A 21,737-nucleotide genomic window follows, 5' to 3' on the forward strand; every position below is an offset into this window, starting at 1 on the left:
AACTCATTGTGCAGCAGCCATAAGGCTTCACTAAATATGTCACATAGCTGGCATGATTGACAGTCCTTTTCATGTACAACCTCATTGTATCATCCTAGTTGCTACTTAACCACTACCCCACACACATTAACTGTCCTTAACCTCATCCCATCTGAACACCCTTTAAGTCAGCACCACCCTGTGCCCAGTGCTTACTGGACACTCTCAGTTTGTCATTGTTCAGTAGGGTAACATCACATACAGGCAAGCAATCAGACAAATACAAATATGAACTTTTATTTACAGACAGCAAAAATGAATACAAACAAAACCAATTGATGCTAAAGCTCACTCCCACAATGTGTAAATCAGATTTTGGCATCATGACCAATGAATATTTTACTGTCCATGATGTTTTGCTGCTGGCAGCTGTCATCTATTGGAAGGAGGTGTCAATAAGGTCCTTTCTGGCTTGTAGCACCCAAAACAGCTGAGGTCTGTCATGGACAACAACTTCCTCCATCCCAATGTCTTTTTCCCTCTCCTTGGAAGTTTGCTCCCATTTCTCTAGTTCTTCAGCATTTAGCACTTTATCTCATTGCCTGTTCCAAGAGAACAGCACACCAGGATGACACAGCACAGTCTGTCCAGACTATACTGGAGGGCAATACCAGATCAATCCAAGCAGTGGATGCGCATCTTCAGCTCCACCATGGCCTTGGGCAGCTTTTAACACTTGCATCAGTGAAGGAGTTGCACAATGGTGACATGAGCCATGATCACAGTGGGTAATCCTTGCCCCCAAGCAAGTAGCCTTGTAAAGGCAGTTGGACTCTCAAAAGCACTGAGTATACAGGACTGTGCTAGGATATAGGAGTTATGGAATCTACCAACGTAGCAGGCATAGACCAACAGGAAGTAGTAACGGTGATCAGAGTCCTGCGACTTTCTGACATGTTGCTTTATGTTCCAACAGTCAAGCATAGCCAAGGCCTGGACAGGAGCAGTTTGGCAGACTTTGGCCAAATCCTCAGGAGATCTGAAACACAGAGGTCACAAACCAACAGCATTTTAGCAGTCAAGGCAGGGATCAGAAAAGAGGGCTTGGTATCAACAAAGTGGTGCATCACTGCTTTATTCCGTAGCTTTGTGTCCAGGAAGTAGACGGAGGAAAATGTCTTTTTCAATATAACTATTTTTATTTAAACCAATTAATATCTGCCTGACAAATGGGTGCATTGCTCCTGCTGTGAAAAGAAAATTACAAACATGGAAGTATCTAAAGTGGTTACCAATTGTAGAAACATACTTGGTTGTAGAAAAGTGAAGATTTCTAAATGAATTAACCTCGAATAAGTGAGAAGTCTGTGAAAGTCCAACAAGACAAATCGAGTTCACTAACACTAGAAGAGCTCTTTTCAGAGTTTCCCATGTAGGAAAACAAACAGGAAATATTGAAATTAAACATCTATCTTGACAGATCCCTGCTGAGTGCACCCAACGAGGATAAACCTTAACCAGTTAAAGTCACAAACTCAACTCTCCACCTTCACCAAAAAAGAACAAATGTGAAATTGAAGAAGGGGATAAGATTGCCTGTTCTACTTATTTATGACTGTGCAGATTGTCAATACCTGTTCTAGGAATTAGCGCAGCTACGTGCTGAAAAATAATGCAGGCAATTGAAGAGAGCTACCCTTACCAATTTTTCTTTTAGCTCTTAGAGATTAAAGAAATGGTTCCAATGGTGAAGTAAAAGAGTATATTTGTAGTTGATTTTTAAATTAGATCTCAATGTCAGTTATAACAGATTTTGATGATTATATGATATTTGTGTTCTGTTTAGGTACAAAGATTACTCCGAGTTTTGACAAATTAAGAAAATACTTTGGATCATCCATAAACATGCACAATCCAGATGGATTAACTATCAGCTTATTTGTAAGTAACATTTTGCCTTTGATTATTTAAGCAAAAACTATGATCTCCGAATTCTATCCACTAGAATCAATTACAATGGAAAATTATTATTCTTAAATTTATCTCTGACTTATACTAGAATCCGTGCAAGTTCTGAATTGTTGTGGCACATGATAAAATGGACAAAATTTCCAAATGATCACAGGAATGGTCCCAAAAGTGCTGGGTTGTGAAGGAAATAGATAGAAGATGCAGTCAGACCCTGGGCCTGGGGTTAGTCATGGTAGGAACCTGAGGAACACAAGTTTAATTGGCATTTTCCACCCCTTAGAATTGATTGAGGGGATTACTCTGCAGCACAAACCAGCAGTCAAGCCAACTGACTTAACTGGCCCATTAGTGAGCAAATACCTCAAATTCATTACATTGTATTGATTTCGGTGTGGCATTTATTAGCGTGAACTGTTACAGGGTAGGCTATGGAAGAGTATTTATCTGGGATATTAGCTGCTGGACTTCCATGTTTAACTGCAAGTTTGGACACCAGTGGTTGCTGACAATTTACACTATAATGTGAGCACATAGCATCAATATTATTCTTGTCACAAAATTATATTATTTTGCTTTATTTCATTGTTGTGTTTCCTACAATGTAGGGTTCAGAACTGTACCATTTCAGAGTAAAAGTGATTTCCGGAGTATCGTTCTGTAACTTGGTTGAGGAATTTCAGGTAATGCAATTTTGTTTGGATATTTTAAATATTTTTATCAACAGAAAGAGGGAAAGACATCTAATTCCAAATAGTCACCTTTAAAGACATTAAACCAGGAGAAATCTTAATTTGAAAAAGTTAACCTTTTACTATATGGAAGTCCTTTGATTAGAACATCAAGTCATTCTAGTGACATCATCTGCAGGGAATATATATCAATTTATATTCTGTGGCTGATACTTAGGTTGGCTCCTGAAATAGCCATCAGCTTTAATTTAAAGGTTACTGATCTGTCTTTGTCAGCAAGCCTGTATTCCTAATCAGCCATGTAGTTAGTATTATGAAAGTGATGCATATAGAATGTAGTGAGAAGCTGGATTATACTCCAGAAGCCTCACACAAAGCCTCTGGCTTTGCATAGGACTTCCTATGGATCCTTGTAAAGCACAGAACTTCCACCCATCCTTTAAAATGTCACACACATCAGATGGATTGGAATTAGGAACAGGTCTTGAGAATGTGAATGTTCCTGCCCTAATTACAGATTGAGATACAAATAGTGCCTGTTACATCTTGTGCAAAGAGACATACTTACCTGCAAAAGAGTCCTTGAGAGTCTCACTTGAAGAGGCATACTGGAATCATGGAGTTAGGACTTCTGACTCAACTGCATGATAGATCTGATCCTGGAGTTTAAATGCCATCAGGTTTCTGGTGCAAAACCATGCTGGGGAGTTAACATCTTGCTCAAATTATCAACAGTTTTTCTACATCGTTGGGCCAATGCTAGTGTTGTGGTAGTGTTGTTCAAAATCTACCCAAATTAGCATGGTGGTAGTGCAAAGCAACATGATCAAGGGTATCGTCATCATGACTTGTTTGTCCTGATCAAGAAGGAAAATTGTTTTTCTACCATGTGGTCTCACACTATGCTTATTAATTTCACAAGAATTCTGTAATATTCAAAAAAGTACCATTTCTCATAAGTCTAAAGTCTTTAAATATAATGAAGGCATCAAAACACACCATGGAGTCAGTACAGAAACAGAGCCTCCAGTCCATCTTGTCCACGCCAACCAGACATCCCAATCTGACTTGGTCCTATTTGCCAACATTTGCCAGCACCCTTCCTATTCATATGCCTATCCAGATGCCTTTTAGATGTTGTAATTGTACCTACCTCCATTACTTCCTCTGGCAACTCATTCCATACATGCACCACCCTCTGTGTAAAAAGTTACCCCTCAGGTTCTTCTTAAATCTGTCCACTCTCACTTTAAATCTATGTCCTTTAGTTTTGGACTAACCCACCCTATGAAAAAGATCTCAGTTATTCACCCCATCCATGCCCTTCATCATTTTATAAACCTCTATGAGGTCATGCCTCAGTCTCTGACTCACCAGTGAAAGAAAGCCCTAGCCTATTCAGCCTCTCTCTATATTTCAAGTTTTCCAGTCCTGGTAACATCTTGTAAATCTTTTCTGTACCCCCTCAAGTTACACAACATTCTTCCTATAGCAGGGCAACCAGAATTGTACACAGTATTCCAAAAGTAGCCTCACCAATGGTCTGTATAGCTGCAACATGACATTCCAAACCTCTATACTCAATATTATGACCACTGAATGCCAGTGTGCTAAATGGCTTTCTCCTACCTGCAACTCCACTTTCAAGGTACTATTTGAAATCACTGCAAAAGCCTGTATCCTGTCACCAAGTTACCAATATTTTACACATGCATAGTGCATGACACTGACCTAGCTCACACAGAGTTGCTTCCTAGAGTGAGCAGAACCCCTGACACTCCTGTTTATGTTTGTTAACCAGGACTCACCGATTGGACCAGCTTAACAGCCCCGATCAGAGAGCTGAGATTCTCTGAGATCCACCTGGCTGACATCATTCCAATCACTGCTCTATGCACTAGCATGCCAATGACAATTCAATGTCTTTCTTGTGAAATATGCATTCCATTCTTTAAGAATTTTATTTAACCCCATTATTAGGAGTCTTAGTGACCAAGAAAAGTGGCATGAAAGTTTGTTTCTATATTCAGCTTGTCAGAATCTGGTACTAGATTGTGCACTCAGAGTGAGCATTTTTCAGTTTCAAATAACAATTATTGTTTATTGTAAATAAAAATAAAAATGGAAATTGTCTCAGCCAGTCAAACAGAAACTGAGGAGAGAAAGAGAGTTAACTTTTGAGGTCAGGACCTTTCATCATAACTATGGGATGATAGAAATACAATTGGGTTTTGAACAAGTGGAAGAAGTGAGGATGGCAGTGGGTGAGGAGGGAACAATAAAACAGTGAAGGTGTCTGACAGGTTGGAAGGCAGAGAAATGAAATAATATGATATTTCATGATACAAAAGCCAAAATGAGTGGTAATGGATGAAGAAACAAAAAATGTATCTTGATACGGTGTGAGCAGCTGAATAGCAGTTATTCTCATCATTCTCATGAAAAGTGACGAAATAAAAAGAGAAAAAAGTAACCAACTATTATGTCAGCTTTAACATTGAAAGTATTTTAGAGCACCGCTTACAATAGTTATAAGCATTTATACCAATAAGTTCATAAATGCACTTATGCAATAAACTTGACATATAATAGTTAGCTCCAAACATAAATCCATTTAAATTTCAAAATGCCTCCAGTTAGATGAATTAGTAAAGCTTCTTATAGTGTATTTATGTATATTTTCCGGCACATATTTATAGGAGACTAAAATTCTGTTGGAATGCTTAGGATGCAGGTTAAAATTTGTTCCTGAGGAGCAGGCAGCATTACTGCTTATGCAGCCTGCACAGCATTCTTCAGGAATATAAATAGAGAAAAGAGTCTTGTGGATTGTGCAGTAGTAGCTGCCTTCAAGAAGTTGTTGTAACTCTGCACAGTTACAATTGAACTATTTCATGTACAACTTTCTCACCCAGTAATTCTGTTCAAACACATTTACTTACTCAATGTTCTATGAAGAAAACATATAAAGTATGGAGCCACGGCAGATAAAACAAATTAAATTAGGGGAGTGTCTAGTCAACAGTTACCATAATACAATACACTTCAAGATGAGGATTAAGAAATAGGCATACGTTAAGGACATAGACAATAGTGGAGTTTAGCATGAGACTTTAAGAGAGAAGGCAACGACCGCAATTAGGAAAGCAAAGAACAACCGTGAAATTAAATTATCATGAAACATAAAGAAAAATAATAAAATATTTTACTCTTATATCGATAAAGGAAGGAAGACTGCAGTGGATATTGAACAATTAAAGGGTAAACGCAGAAGTAACAGTTGTGAAATCACAGAAATATTCATTAATTATTTCACTTTGGTATTTACCAGGGAGACAGAAAAAGTGGTATTGACAATGAATGATGTGATAAGAAATAAGATAAGTGACTCTGAAATATTAAAAAAAATGAATGAATAAACTAGGGTGAAACTCTATTCTGGGGGAATAGTCAATATTAAACAATTTACAGAAGGACATTAATAACTTGCAGATGGACAAATAATAAAGTAGAATTTTTAATGTCTTAGCGAAAATTTGTAACTCGGGTTGTGGATGCAGTTGTTCATTAGCTCGCAGAGCTGGTTGTTCTGTGGTGTGCAGACGTTTCGTTACCCTTACAGGCAACATCATCAGTGCGACCTCTAATTGAAGCATTGGTGTTCTGCTTCCTTCCTGATTTATATGATCCTCTGGTGTGATGGTCTTGTTGCTTCCGGTTCTGTTGTTTTAGCAGTGGTCTGTATATGGGGTCTGTTTCTATGTTCTTGTTAATGGAGTCCCGTGTTGAGAACCAGGTTTCCAGAAATTCCCTTGCATGTCTGGTGTTTGCTTGTCCTAATATGGTCACTTTGTCCCAGTTGAACTGATGGCCCTCATTGTCTGTGTGTATTGAGACATGTAAATATTGATCATGTCTTTTTACTGCCAGCTGGTGTTCATGTATCCTGGTCATCTGCTTCTCCCCTGTTTGTCCAATGTAATGTTTATTGCACCTACTGCATGGTATTCTGTATATCACTTTGGTCTTGTTTATTGTCAGTGTGGGGCCTTTAGTCTTTGATCACATTTAGTGCAGAGTTGCTGTAGGTTTGTGGGTAATCATGATCTTATGCGGTCTTAGGAGTCTGGTAGTCATTTCTGATATAGTTTAGATTTAGGGTAGCGTTGCTAGTGTCTTCTTTTGTACTGTGTCCTCTGACAGTCATTTGTTTTGTAGGCATCTGTGGACGAAACTTCTAGGGTATCCATTGTCGGTGAAAACTTTCTGTAGGTGGGTTCCTCTTCCATTCTCCGGAGTTCTGGGGCATTGCAGTGTGATGCGGCTCATTTAAATAGTGTCTTGATGCAACTCTGTTTGTGTATGGTGGTGGTTGCTATTGAAGTTAAGGTTTTGGTCTGTGTGTGTTGCCTTCCTGTATACTCAGGTCTGGAATTTTCCATTAATCGGTCTCTCTACCATTAAGAATGAGAACTGTTTATTGTTTTCCTCCTCTGTATTGATATATATGTTTGCGAAGATGTTGTTGACAAGTTGGTAGGTTTCTTTACTTTTGTGCGTTTGATTATTACAAATGTGTCATCCACGTACCTTATCCACAGTTTCAGTTGGATTATAGAAAGGACTGTGTGCTCCAATCTCTGTACTGCTGCTTCCGCAATAAGACCTGAGACGGGTGACCCCAGCAGTGTACTGTTGATCTGTCTGTTGAACATGAAGTGCGTTGTGAGGCATAAATCTAGCAGTTTCAGTAAGCTGTCCTTGCTGATGTTGCTGGTGTTCAGGGTCAGTACTCCTGTTCCGTCTAGTAGTGTGGCTAGTGTCTCTCTGGCTAATGGTGCATCAATGGATGTAAATAGTGCTGTAACATTGAAGGGGATGATGTTTTTGTCCGCTTCAATTTTTGTGTCCCTTGAGCTGTGTGAGAAATCCTTGGGCTGAATGGATTGATTGTGGGGATCCGCTAATCAGGTGTTTGAGTCTCCGTTGTAATTCTCTTGCTAGTTTGTGTGCAGGTGTGCCCAGTAAGGAGACTATTGGTCTGAGTGGCATTCCAAGTTTGTGTATCTTGTGTAGACCATAGAAGTGAGAGGTGTTTGAGCCATCTGGTTTCATTCTGATGTAGTTGGTGTTGGTGATCTCTCCTGCATGTTTAAGTTTCTCGAGTGTCTGGGTTATCCTGTTCCCTCACTGTGGTGTGGGGTCTGACACCACCTGTTGGTATATGGTTGCATCTGCGAGTATTGCCTGTGCTTTCTCAATGTAGTCTGTTCTGTTCAGAACATTCGTCATTCATCCTTTGTCCGCTGGTAGGATTGTGATTTTTTTTATCATTCTTCAGTCGTTCTAGGGCCTTTCTCTCTGTTGTGCTGAAGGTGTCTGATTCGTGTCTACGGTTAAGTGCTGAGATGACCGTTTGTCTGATGGCCTGTTGAATTTCGTCAGTGAGTCCATTGGTTTTCAGTGTTGACTCTGTGCTGCTAGGAAATCCATTTTTCTCACCTCCCTGTGGCTGTAGTTAAATCTGTGCACAGAATACAATGCAGCAGGTGCAATAAACATTACATTGGACAAACAGGGAGGAAGCTGATGACCAGCATACACAAACACCAACTGGCGGTAAAAAAAAGCACAACCAATATTCACTTGTCTCAATACACACAGACAATGAGGGCCATCAGTTTGACTGGGACAAAGTGACCATGCTAGGACAAGCAGATGTGCAAGGGAATTTCTGGAAGCCTGGTTCTCAACTCCGTACTCCACTAAAAAACACATTGAAATCGACGCCGTATACAGACCGTTGCTAAAACAACAGAACTAGAAGCAACAAGACAATCACACCAGAGGGTCATATAAATAGAGAAGGAAGCAGAACACTAATGCTTCGATTAGAGGTCGCACTGATGATTTTGCCTAGAAGGGTAACGAAACGTCTGCACACCACACAACAGCCGGCTTGGCAAGCTAATGAACAACTGAATAAAGTAGAATGTTTCCTTTATCTGGTTAAATGGTTTATATTTTCAGTTTAAGCAGATGTTATTTCAAATTCATGATACAAACTGCATAAATATTGGTAATTACTAAACATGATGTTATGTTTACTTTTCATCAGATCTATGTTGATGATCCGCCAATGGCATATCCATTCCACTACTTAGTCAGTATGATGACTGCAATTGGTCTGGGAGCACTTATTATGTTTTATTTCATTTTTCAACATTATTGGAGTAATTTTGCCATCAGAAGCCCATGCTGGAAGTTTAGAGTAGGTACATTACTAGGGAAAAACTTGTTTAAACACAAAAAGGTAGAAAGTGGGCTAAATTGATCAGCACCCAAAAGCTGCAACGTTCAATTAACCTACAGTCATTGATTACAAAGTAAGAAGCATACCAACTTCTTGTTGCCTGCTCATTTCCATGATCTCTGTATCCGCTATATTTTAGCCAGTGCAAGTCCTGTGATTTGTTGACTATATACATCAACAGGGACTAAAATACTTAAGTAGCTAGCACAAGAAAAATGTTGCGTTTATGTAAAAGAGAGCTTTTTTGTGATTGACTTAAGTAGCATATATATGTAGATTTCAGTCAGTATTTTGGAATTTTTGTTTGACAACTGGCTGTGCTACCTAGTTGAATTAAATTGCACTCGCACCAGATGGGCTAAAAATTAAAGCTGATTGATTCCTATTTCTGTTTGGATGATTTATACTTAACGTTTAAATGGATTTTATTTTAGATTTACAATGCAAATTGTATAAATACCATAGTAATTTGATATGCCTTTCACATCCACAGGGCAGCACAAATCATTTCATAATTAATAAAGTGCAATCACTGATGTAGGAATTGCAACTGTCAATTTTCATACAACAAGTTCCTATAAACAATATACTGTTTTTCTTCTTTTGTGATGTTTATTGAAGAATAAATACTTGTCAAGTCAAGGGGGAAAATACTCTTTCACTGAAATAATGCCTGGAAATTATGACACCTACCTGAGGGGACAGACAGAACATTACTTTGACATCTCACCTGAAAAGTAGCATCTCTGACAGTGCAGCACACTTTCAGTACTGCCCTGGAGCAACTCCCTAGATTGTTGTATTCAAGTCCTTAAACAGATCTTTAACCCATAGCCTTCTGGCACCTATAAAGCTGCATTAAAATTACCTGAAAAATAATATCATCACCAAGCCCTCTCCATGCATTAGTTATATTCATTAATAAAAATTCAATCACAAAACTGTCTAAATAAGTAGCAAAATGAAGTCTACTAAAAGTGTTTGGATCTTCATTTCTAGTAAATGACATGAATGAAGCCTAAATGAGATGAGATTATAAAACATATGATCCACTAAAAAAGTAGTATGAATTTGGAAGTACTAAAATAAGAAATAATGGAGTACACTGCAAAACATTTTAGCATAGCTGTATTATACCTTTATCAAACTATATAAAATACTTCCAATATTATAAGCAGAATCATCCTCCATTGTGCTTAAGATTTCCTTCTGTTCAATGTATACGTTTCCAGAAATCTCAAATTAAACTTCTTTTTTCATTTTCCTATCAAGTTAAGGCAATTCATATGAATCATAGAAAGATAAAGTTTACTGGCTTTTCTTATTCTCTGGTCCTGAATCTATTTTCTGAACTGGAAGTCATGTTCTGGAATTTGATGCTCATATTCTCCACTGCTCTCTTCCTCAAACTTGGTTCCTGCTGATCAAAACACTGCAAAGTAAGGCAGGTAACATGTGTCCATAACTGGTTTAATTATTCTTTACACAAACAACTAAACTGGTTATCAATCATGTTACAATGTAGAACTAAGCTATATTCCCTTAATCCCCAAAATGCCTTTCATATGTAGACAAGGCAAATCAGCTCTGTAGAAATATGATGGCTTTGTAAAAAAAAAGGCAAAAAGGATCAACTCCCCTGTAGGTCAAGGGTACAAATTCAGAGGTAGGATGGGTGGACTACACTCAGCCCTTTCAATTTCCTATCAATAAGGACTGATTGCTGCCAGTTTCAGAATGATGAAAGATATTCAGACCAGATTTCAGATTCAGATGAGAAGCTGTTAGGAAAACTGATAGTTAAACTTTATCAGATTTCACAAATATATCACTTAGGTAGAAATAGAACTTCTGATTTAGCTTTAGATCCATTGCTTCAAGAGACAGAGAGAGCTATTTTCTGCTGAAAACTTCTTTAACAACTCATATCTCAGATTTGTGAAAATACGTAGAAATTTGATCCAAGAGGCTGTTGCTAGGCAATGTACAGTACAGGCAATAAATAGTACAGATGCAAGGCTTCATCAAATCTGTTTAGACCACAATTAAGCCATTAAATCCATCTCTTATTGCTTTTAAAAAGCCTAACTCTTTCTCCCAAAATTATTTGCTGTTTACTTATTTGCTTTCCCAGTAAACAGCAAGTAATCACTGTCCTCTTTGACCTTATGACTTAATTTCCAAGAAATCACGTGATAAAGCCTCTTCAAACAGAAATATGGAAATAGTTCCATAGTTCAGTTTCTCACGGTCTAAACTTATTTATGTATTCCCAACACGCTACATACAAAAAGATAACTGTTAAAAGCTTTGTGAAATTAGAATACTTAAACCAGCATCTTCGAGCATCAAGGAAGAAGAATAATTAAGCTTAAATTGCTTCACTTACAGTTTTTACCCTCCTTTGTCTCAAAGTTAATGTTCATTTAGTTATACCATGATAAGCCACTAATTAAAGAGAAATTCATTTTGAGAATGACTCTTAACAATTCTCATTTCTCTTGGGTTTAATTTTATCCATAGTAAATCAGAAAAAGATCAACTGTATTGGAGATAATTGACTGATGAAAATTCAGAGATTTTCCATGGAAGCTGTATATGTTCAGGGCTGAGATGGACAGATTCTTGAAATTGCTTTGGGGAATGGATGGGATATTGGAGTTGAGGCCAAAACCTGCCATGATCTTAATTAATGAGGAATAGGGTCGAGGGGTAGATTGGTCCACACCTACTCCTATTTCTTATGTTCTTAAATACAAACTTTTCTCCTCAGGCCCAGTGGTGGTGATTGTATTAATTGTACCATCAGCAAAGTATAGCTTATGCAATGATATTTTAGCAAGATTAACAGCATAAAAGTAGAAACTATCATCAATTCATTTCCCATCAATTGCAGTCTGGCATTGTCTCAATGATGCATCCTCCGGAGAAGTACAGAATCACTGACAATAGCTTCAATGTTTTTTCTGTCTATATGCTAACTATAGATGTTGTCCCTTTGTATGGAGAAATTATGGTGAGGGCTGACAGTTTTGAAATAGTTTCAGGGTAAAACACTACAGCCAGTAGGATATGGCCTGAGTGTTCCGTATATGTTAGCCCTTGTAACGTCTACCACAAAGACTGGATTCTTGTTGAGACAGATGTCTTGAGGTTTATTAACAGCATAAGCTGTTCACACTACTATAACATCTCAGAGTTAAACATAGTTTGGATAATGTGCTTGCTACTGTTACTGTGATTACTGCTGCAACATCAATAATAGTCATGATAGTAGTAATAGTAATAGCGATGGCACTGTAGATGAGCCAGAAGTATACTGTTGTGTTTCATCTCATATTATGATATGCAATTGTTCATATCAATATATCATGTCTAAATATCAAGATAATTTAAAGGCGGAAGTACAACACAACCAGATCTAGTCGTTATACAGTCATCGCAATGTATCTGTGTAGCTTCACTCTCTGGTGTGCTGTCTGTCATCATGGTTTGATATGACCATTTGATGTAGATGTCTGATTGTTGTCTGTCACTAACATAGTACTTTCGGTATCTGGTTCTTTATCCTATTTGATGGGTGACTGATTATATGCTGTTCAGACACATTGCCTATTTCTTCACAGGACTTGACAATTTGCCTTTACAACATGATATGATATAGGCTAAACACAGCAGCGCAGTTGTGTGTAGGCAAATAATTTCATGAATTTTAAGGACTATATGTATTTTAATTTGGAAATATAAAATGCAAAACTAAAGTTTGAATTATTAGCTTTCTTTAACAACCCAAAGGAAAAGTAGAACAGTGCGGCATTTAGATAATGGTTAAACAAGATAACCTTTGTAAGGAAGCTGGATTTGACACTTTTGTGAGACTAGCTGGCACCGGGTGCTTTGGGTTAACAATAACAAATGCCCAGCATTGGCTTTTAGTTGTAGGATGTCCTAGACTTGAGAGACAGTTGTACTCAAAACTGCAAGCAGGACAGATCACTCTCACGTTCTACCTCTGTGAATGGTAGAAAACCATCACTAAAAGATTTTAAAAAGAAGAATCTGTATCTCAAGCAAAAGCCTACACGCACTGACCAGCTCCAAATTGAGGGACATTACAGTTGTCAGCAAAATCCATAAAAAAAACTTAGAATGTCACCTCATTCCACTCCTTGTAGCTTGGATTTTGGATCTACAAAATGTGTTCCTTTTTGCCGTGTGTTTCCACCCATGATATTTCTGCAGAACTGTCTGTCTTGCCCATACAATTTGGGAATGAGAATATTTTTGTTTGTATTTAAAGAAAGGTATTAATTAAGTTTGCATATTAATAACTAATAATCTATTTTTGGCACAACTAAAAGGTATTTTTGTTATAATAAAATAAGTTTTGGTTTTCATTTTCATTGATGAAACCTGGTGTAAATTTCTTAAATCTTAGATAGTGTTCAAAGTCAGGCAAATGATCATCTTAGTGATAAAATTGGTCATTTACACATCTGTGATGATTTGTGAAATAGTGGGATTTGATATCCAGTGTATTCTTATAGGTTCATGCCAAAAGTTTGGAGGTTTGGTATGGAATCTTTGGACATGGACAATGTGATATCGGATGTGGAGTTAGATTAATTGGTAAAACATAAAAGGATAGATACCAGGTTTCTCAGCGTAAAATAAGATGGCAATGGAAGTAGCTAAAACTATTCTGCAGGGTGCATTCCTGAATATTTTCCAAGGTTTAACTAAAGACTGGACTAGAATTGGCAAAGAAGTTAAAGGTGGAATTTCCTGTAGAAGATAAGAAGGTGGGCTAACTAAAATATTAATACAGCATTTTGGACTGGCAAAAATACAGGAGGAACTAAATACGCAAAAAGGTGAATTATTTTGTTTGGTGCAAATTCACGTACAGTTGAAGCAACTTGAAATGGAAAAAGAAATTAAATGATTGAGAAGGAACTGGTTAAAATACTTAAATGTAAGACAAGGAGAAAGATAAAGAGGCAGAATTTACAAGGCGGGACTTGAGTTGTAGGGGAAAGAAATGAGACATGAGAGAAAGAAAGAGATAAAAGGGATACTGCCTTAGAAGGCTGCAATTTAAAAAAAAAAGACCCCAGATGTAGAAAAACATTCTGATGCGGAAAACCATAATATAACCAGTAAGTAGTTGTTTAAATCTGTACAGGCCCTACAAAAGTTTGGCTTCAAATGAAGATTAGCTAACTGACCTGATCAAATATCAAATCAGACACCTTGCCATCTGTAGGGTCAGAACATTTATCAATTTTTGCTGAGGGTGTGTTTCCAGGTTGATATTTATGGCCTCGTGTTTAAAATGCTACTCATTCTTTTCAGATGCTGATTTTATTTTTGCAATATACATTCCAGATCATTACAAGGTCAAAGTCAGCAAACGATGGTGACATAGTTTAAAATGAACTTAATACAGAAAGGCAAAATACCTTTATAAAAACATATCTAATAAACTTTGATGTAAACCTGGTGATAACTTTGTGTAAGATTGAATCAGAGATAGTAGGAACTGCAGATGCTGGAGAATCCGAGACAACAAGCACCTCATAACTTTGTGTAACGTTGGTTTTCAATTGCATCAAAAGCAATAGTGGATCCTGTTTGAGTAAGATTGACAGGTGATGTCAATGGTGAACTTTTAAATCTCACTGTAAAGTGCTCTCTCCTCCCTGTGAAATCAATAAAATGTACCTAAGGTAGCATCCTTATTTAAATTTTGCACAATCTGTCATTGCTCAGAACACTGAGTCAACTGGAGGCTATGTGTTTGACTTCAGTGCAGTCAACATCATTGTTACCCAGTGTTTTTCTTTAGATATGCTCAATAAAAATTGTTGAAAAAGTGTTAAAATCTGCTGATATTGTTCCTAAATTAATGTACCTTCATTTTTAACTTGAACTCAAACCGAAGGAGATCAATGTTGGAAGGGATCAATACCACTGTGGTGAGAATGAAAGGCCTTAGTAAGACATTAACAGGCAAACGGATGAGTTTCCACCTCATCTAACAATGTTGGATAGGACAGACTCCATTGATAAACCGTTGCTAATATCCTAAACTAATTAGTGCACAACAGCACCGTCGAAATCTCGCCCTTCTATCATCTGCCACACACAGTTACATCATGACAGGACATATGAGTAACAATATAGTTGCAATATTATGTGACACTGTATGTTTACACAATGAGAAATTTACACTTGCATTTCTCTGCTCAGTGAAAATGTGTCAATAATGTTTGAGCACAGAGGAGATAGCAATGCCTTGATGAAACTGTTCTGCAAGTCAAAGAATTGTAATTTTGACCTTCTTGATTTAGAAGGCAGTCACTGCTTTCATAAATTGAATGCTGTTCAGTTTATTGATCCATCTATTGGCTGCTGAAATGTTCCCATCCAAAACAGGTTTTTCAATTTCTGATTTAAAAAAAAAGGTCTTTCTTACAATTAAAAACTGAAAGAACTGCGGATGCTGCTTCCCTCTCTCTGGAATTGGAAAAGTTCATTGATTTCGCTTCCAATTTCCACACTGCCCTCACTTTCACCTGGTCTGTCTCTGACTCCTCCCTTCCCTTCCTTGACATCTCTGTTTCCATTTCTGGGGATAGACTGGCCAATAATACCCACTATAAACCCACTGACTCCCACAGCTACCTGGACTATATGCCCTTGCACCCTGGTTCCTGTTAAGATTCCATTCCATTCTCCCAGTTTCTCCGTCTCTATCCCATATGTTCCCATGAGGTCAACATCAAAAAGGGAGCATCCGAAATGTCTATCTTCTTCCTCAACCAAGGATTCCCCAGCACTGTTGTCAACAGGGCCCTCAACCAGGTCCGACCATCTCCCGCACTTCTGTCCTCACCCCCTGTCTTCCCTCCTGCAACAGAGATAGGGTTCTTCTTGCCCTTACTTACCATCCCACCAAGTATCCACATCCAGAAAATCATGAGCTGCCATTTCCACCATCTCCAGCGAGATGCCATCATCATGTTCCCCTCCCCTCCCTTGTCCGCCTTCCACAGGGACCGTTCCCTCCGGGACACACTGGTCCACTCTTCCTTCACTCCCAACGACCCCCCACAGCCCCACGGCACCTTCCCCTGCAACCGCCAATGGTGTAATACCTGCTCATTTACCTCCTCCCTCCTCAGTATTCAAGGGCCCAAACATACCTTCTAGGTGAAGCAGCACTTTACCTGCACTTTTCAGAATCTGGTCAACTGCATTCGCTGCTCACAATGTGGTCTCCTCTACATTGGGGAAACGAAGCGTAGACTGGGTGACCACTTCACTGAACATCTACATTTTGCCTGAAAAAAAGACCTTGAGTTACCTGTTGCCTGCCACTTTAACACACCACCCTGTTCCCTGGCCAGCATCTCTGTCTCTGGCCTGCTGCAGTTCTCTGGAAAACCTCAGTGCAAGCTGGAAGAACAACACCTCATTTTCTGTTTGGGGACCCTGCAGCCCTCTGGACTCAATATTGAATTCAATCATTTTAGGACCTGAACTGTTCCATGTCCTCGCCCCCTATACCACACAACAGGCCTTGTTATCACAGTCTGCCATTACACGCTACCTATTGTTAGCCACTAACAGTCTCCATTCATCCTCCTATCCAGATTGTTATCCACTCCTTTGTCTGTCCAGCTGTTCTTCTCTTTCTCTGGGCTCTATCCCCACCTATCATTTACTTCTTCCCCCCTTCCCCCACCCTATCTTCTGCATATAAACCAACATTTTTCTAGCTACCATCAGTTATGGGGAAGAGTCATTGAATCCGAAATGTTAACTCTGATTTCTCTCCACAGATGCTGCCAGATCTATTGACCTTTTCCAGCAATTTCTGTTTTTGTTTCTTACAGTTTTTGGATGGAGAAGAACAGGAAAGCTGTGTCTCTCTCCATTGCTAAATTTGGACTTCTGATAAGTCATCCTTGGAATAGCATTCAGTGACATTAGAAAATAATCCTTGCATGAATACTGTCTCATTATTGACAATGTAAGGAGTGGGCCGTAAGATCATTCAAATCTCACAATCAAATATTAATCGGAGTGTACTTGTTTCATTACATTTGATCAAGTCTTTGATACACGGAATGCTTCAACATAATAGATATAACCTTTTTCAATCCTTTTGATCCATACTCTCTGAACACGAGCCCAAAAGCTTTGTAAATCTCTGGTCACACAAACTGACCTTTGATGATTCATTATATCCTGGTAACAGTGAAATTTAACAAGGCATTTCACAGGAGTGCAATCAGACAGAAAAATACCCAGACAAACAAGTAACAACAATTGTTCTGAGGAAGAGTCATGAACCTGAAATTTTAACTGTTTCTTTCTCCACTGAGGCTGCTAGACCTTTCTGATCTGCTCAACATTTTCTGCTTTTATCTGCTAGGTAGCTCTGCCTGGATTTTCCAACAACCATAGGAGTTGTGCATGGAGACCCTGCAGAATCTGCACTGTAGCAGCCTTAAGAGGAATTGCCCAGAGAGTTGAGGATTCTGCTGGCAATTCCCCTATACCTGGAACCCTCTGAAAGTCTCCATTTAGATTGAAAGAATTCAGGAAAGTTTATACAGTTAAAAGCAAAGCCTAACTTTTGAGTAACTGTTCAATTGACCCCTTCCAACTTACTACGCACAGCCTGAACTATATCTTCTTTCACCCTTACATCCTCCAGACCCTGACCCAACATCCACTCCCCTGGAAACTAACTCCCTTCCCCACTGAACCCACCTCCACACCTATGCCATTGCACTCCTCCATCTCACAACCCCCCCCAGCCCACAGGATCTTACAGCCACCAGGATCCAACACATTCCCCCTATTCAAAACCCAAAAAATACCCCACTGCATCTCAGTCCTCCAGAAAGCAAACACGCCACCCCAGGCCCAAAATCACACGCCCATATCTACCCTGCCCCTGCTTGACCTGCTATCTCATACTCAATTCCAAGCTACCCTACACCTACATGGCTCTCCCCTCCCCACCCTGGCATCCTACTCATACTCACCTGGAATAAAGGTGACTACAGAGGTATGAGGGAGGAGCTGGGTAGAATTGATTGGAAGAGGAGCCTAGCAGGAAAGACAGTGAAGCAGCAATGGCATGAGTTTCTGTGAGTAATTCAAGAGACACAGCAAAAATTCATCCCTAGGAAAAAGAAGCATGGTACAGGGAGGATGAGGCAACCATGGCTGACTAAGGAAGTCAGGGATAGCATAAAAGCAAAAGAGAAAGCACATGTGGCGAAGGCCAGTGGGAAACCAGAGGACTGGGAAGCTTACAAAGACCAACAGAGGGCAACAAAAAAAAAGAAATAAGGAGGGAGAAGATTAAAAATGAGGGTAAGCTAGCCAATAATATAAATGAAGACTGTAAGAGTTTCTTTAGATATATAAAGGGCAAAAGAGAGGTAAAAGTAGACATTGGACCACTGGAAAATGACAGTGGAGAGATAGTAGTGGGGAACATGGAAATGGCTGAGGAACTGAATAATTGCTTCGCATCCGTCTTCATGATGGAAGACACGAGTAATCTCCCATAAATTCAAGAGAGTCAGGGGGAAGAGCTGGGTATGGTGGCCATCACCAAGGAGAAGGTGCTAGTAAAACTGATTGGCCTGAAGATGGATAAATCACTTGGACCAGATGGACTACACCCCAGAGTTGTAAAGGAGATAGCTGAAGAGATAGTGGAAGCGTTAGTGGTGATATTTCCGGAGGTCAGAGTCAGGGAGGGTCCCATAGGACTGGAAAATCGTTAACATGACACCCCTGTTTAAAAAAGGAGTAAGGCAAAAGATGGAAAATTACAGGCCGATTAGCCTAACCATGGTCGTGGGTAAGATTTTGGAGTCCATTGTAAAAGATGAGATTTCTGAATATTTGGAAGTGTATGGTAAAATTGGGTAAAGTCAGCATGGTTTCATCAAAGGGAGATCATGCCTGACAAATCTGCTAGAATTCTTTGAGGAAATAACAAGCAGGGTAGACCAAGGAGAACCAATGGATGTTATCTACCTGGACTTTAAGAAGGTTTTTGACAAGGTGTTGCACAAGAGGCTGCTGAGTAAGGTAAGGTCCCATGGTGTTAGAGGCAAGGTGCTAGCATGGATAGAAGATTGGCTGTCTGGCAGAAAGCAGAGAGTGGGGATAAAAGGGTCTTTCTCAGGATGGCAGCTGGTGACAAGTGGTGTTCCACAAGGGTCAGTGTTGAGACCACAACTTTTCACTTTATACATTACTCATCTCGATGAAGGAACTGTGGGCATTCTGGCTAAGTTTGCAGACGATACAAAGGTAGGTGGAGAGACAGGTAGTAGTGAGGATTTGGGGAGGCTGCAGAAGGATTTGGACAGGTTAGGAGAGTAGGCAAAGAAGTGGCAGATGGAGTACAACTGGGGAAAGTGTGAGGTCATGCACTTTGGTAAGAAGAATAAAAGCATGGACTATTTTCTAAATGGGGAGAAAATTCAGAAGTCTGAAGTTCAAAGAGACTTGAGAGTTCTAGTCCAGGATTCTCTCGAGGTAAACTTGCAGGTTGAGTCAGTAGTCAGGAAGGCAAATGCAATGTTGGCATTTATTTTGAGAGGACTTGAATATAAAAGCAGGGATGTAATACTGAGGCTTTATAAGGCTCTGGTCAGGCCACATTTGGAGTACTGTGTGCAGTAATTTTGGGCCCTATGTCTCAGGAAAGATGCACTGGCCCTGGAGCGGGTTCAGAGTAGATTCATAAGAATGGTCCCAGGAATGAAAAGCTTAACATATGAGGAACGTTTGAGGACTATGGGACTATACTCATTGGAGTTTAGAAGGATGAGGGGGGATCTAATTGAAACTTACAGAATACTGAATGGCCTGGACAGAGTGGATGTTGGGAAGATGCTTCCATTGGTAGGAAAGACTAGGACCCAAGGGCACAGCCTTAGAGTAAAGGGAAGACCTTTTAGAATGGAGATAAGGAGTAACTTCTTCAGCCAGAGAGTGGTGAATCTATGGAATTCACTGCCACAGAAGGCTGTGGAGGCCAGGTCATTGAGTACATGTAAGACTGAGATAGATAGGTTCTTGATTATCAAGGGGATCAAGGGTTATGGGGAGAAAGCAGGAGAATGGGGTTGAAGAACTTATCAGCCATGATTGAATGGCGGAGCAGACTCGATGGGCTGAATGACCTAATTGCTGCTCCTATGTCTTATGGTCTTTTAGTCTTATGGAACACCACCTTCCTGGCTTACTAACCCCTACCAGCCTGACACTCTCGGTAACTTAACACCCTGTACCCACTTGGCAACTTACCCTCCCAGCACTTTTCCCTCACGCTTACATTATCATGTACTTAACCTTGCACAGGGGCTGTCAAAGTGGCTGCTTGTGATGTTAGACTTTTATATTCCAGAATATGACAATCAACTGGGTGTGAGAGAGGCGGCATTGTTTTCCTTCCAGCTAACTGTTCTGCACTCCAAGAGAATGGTCAGAATGGAAAAGCCGCTCCGTATTTCTGTTGGAGACCTGATCACAATTTCCTGTAAGAAATATGGAGCATTTTCTTTCCATTAAAAAGAGGAGCAGAGTGACAATCTGTGTGAGACCGTCACTCCCATGTCTTGTTTGATGATGGGAGAATCACCTCCTGATTCTCATAAAGCTGTTGAAATTCCATTACTTTTGAGTAGTCACAGTAATTTTTTCAAAACTTTCCTGTGCTATATCGGTCATGATAATCCAATACTCCATGAGGTCCAGATGGCTAACCTCATTACAATCACTACATCCCCTCCCCCCCGTCTCAGTCTGAAGATGTAGGTTGGCCCATTTTCCTACAGAGACTCCTGGGGCGTTTTAGCGTTGGGTCAAGTGCGTCCGACTTGGCATCTGATCCAGGAAGTGCGTAATGCACAGGAGCTCACCTCTTGTGCCAGGAACGCCTCACTTGAAATTCACTCTCTTCCACTAGCAAAGGCGTCAATGTGACTACATCCATCATCTCCATTTCGATTCAGAAGTCTCATCAACACTTGACAGAGAGAGTGATCCCATGGGTTTTGGCAGCTTTCCCAACAGTTCTGAGGAGCAGGATACATTTTGTTCGTACACTGTTTGTGAGTTTGGGGCTTTCATATGATCCAAGTTGAACATGGGATGGTCCTATCTTAAATAAGAACTGTGACAGCTTGGTATCTAGCGTGGCTGCAGACTGTTTCTTCAGGCCAGCCTTCAACGTTTGGACTGCTGTTTCTGCCAGGCCATTGGATGATGAATGGTATGGAGCTGTCCTTATATGTCAAATCCCATTCGACCTTAGGAAATACCCAACTCCCTGCTGGTAAACAATGGCCAGTCATCTGTAACCAACACTTCCAGGAGTCTAAGTATTGAAAAAGATGTGTGCAGTTTCTCTATTGTTATCCCCACGTTTGATGAATGTCCATGCATGTCCACCCACTTTGAATGGGCATCTACAAAGCTAAGAACATTGAGTTCATGTTTGGATCTGCATAGTTAAGCGTAACTGAGTCCAAAGTTTACCCAGCCATTCCCAAGGATGTGGGGGTGCTGCTGGCCATAGGTTTTGTCCTTGTTGGCACTCTGGGCACTTCCCGACCTACATGGTCGTGTCTGCATCCAAACTTGGCCACCAGACATTACTTCTCACCAGCATTTTCATTCTGGAGACCCCTGGATGAACCTGGTGGAGTTCAGCCAGTATCTGCGGGGGCGATCTTTGC

At 39.8% G+C, this 21,737-nt stretch overlaps 1 long non-coding RNA gene across 1 annotated transcript; it reads right to left on the bottom strand.

The window, feature by feature from the left end:
- Positions 1 to 254: 254 nt before the first annotated feature.
- Positions 255 to 4,390, bottom strand: LOC125483741. The gene is made up of 3 exons (XR_007262686.1): positions 4,371 to 4,390; positions 3,208 to 3,496; positions 255 to 1,018 (listed from the first exon to the last, which is right to left on the bottom strand). It is a non-coding gene; the product is annotated as an uncharacterized LOC125483741 (long non-coding RNA).
- Between the last annotated feature and the right edge of the window lie 17,347 nt (positions 4,391 to 21,737).

This window comes from Rhincodon typus, chromosome 8 (genome assembly GCF_021869965.1).
Source record: "Rhincodon typus isolate 14 chromosome 8, sRhiTyp1.1, whole genome shotgun sequence".
NCBI lineage: Eukaryota > Metazoa > Chordata > Chondrichthyes > Orectolobiformes > Rhincodontidae > Rhincodon > Rhincodon typus.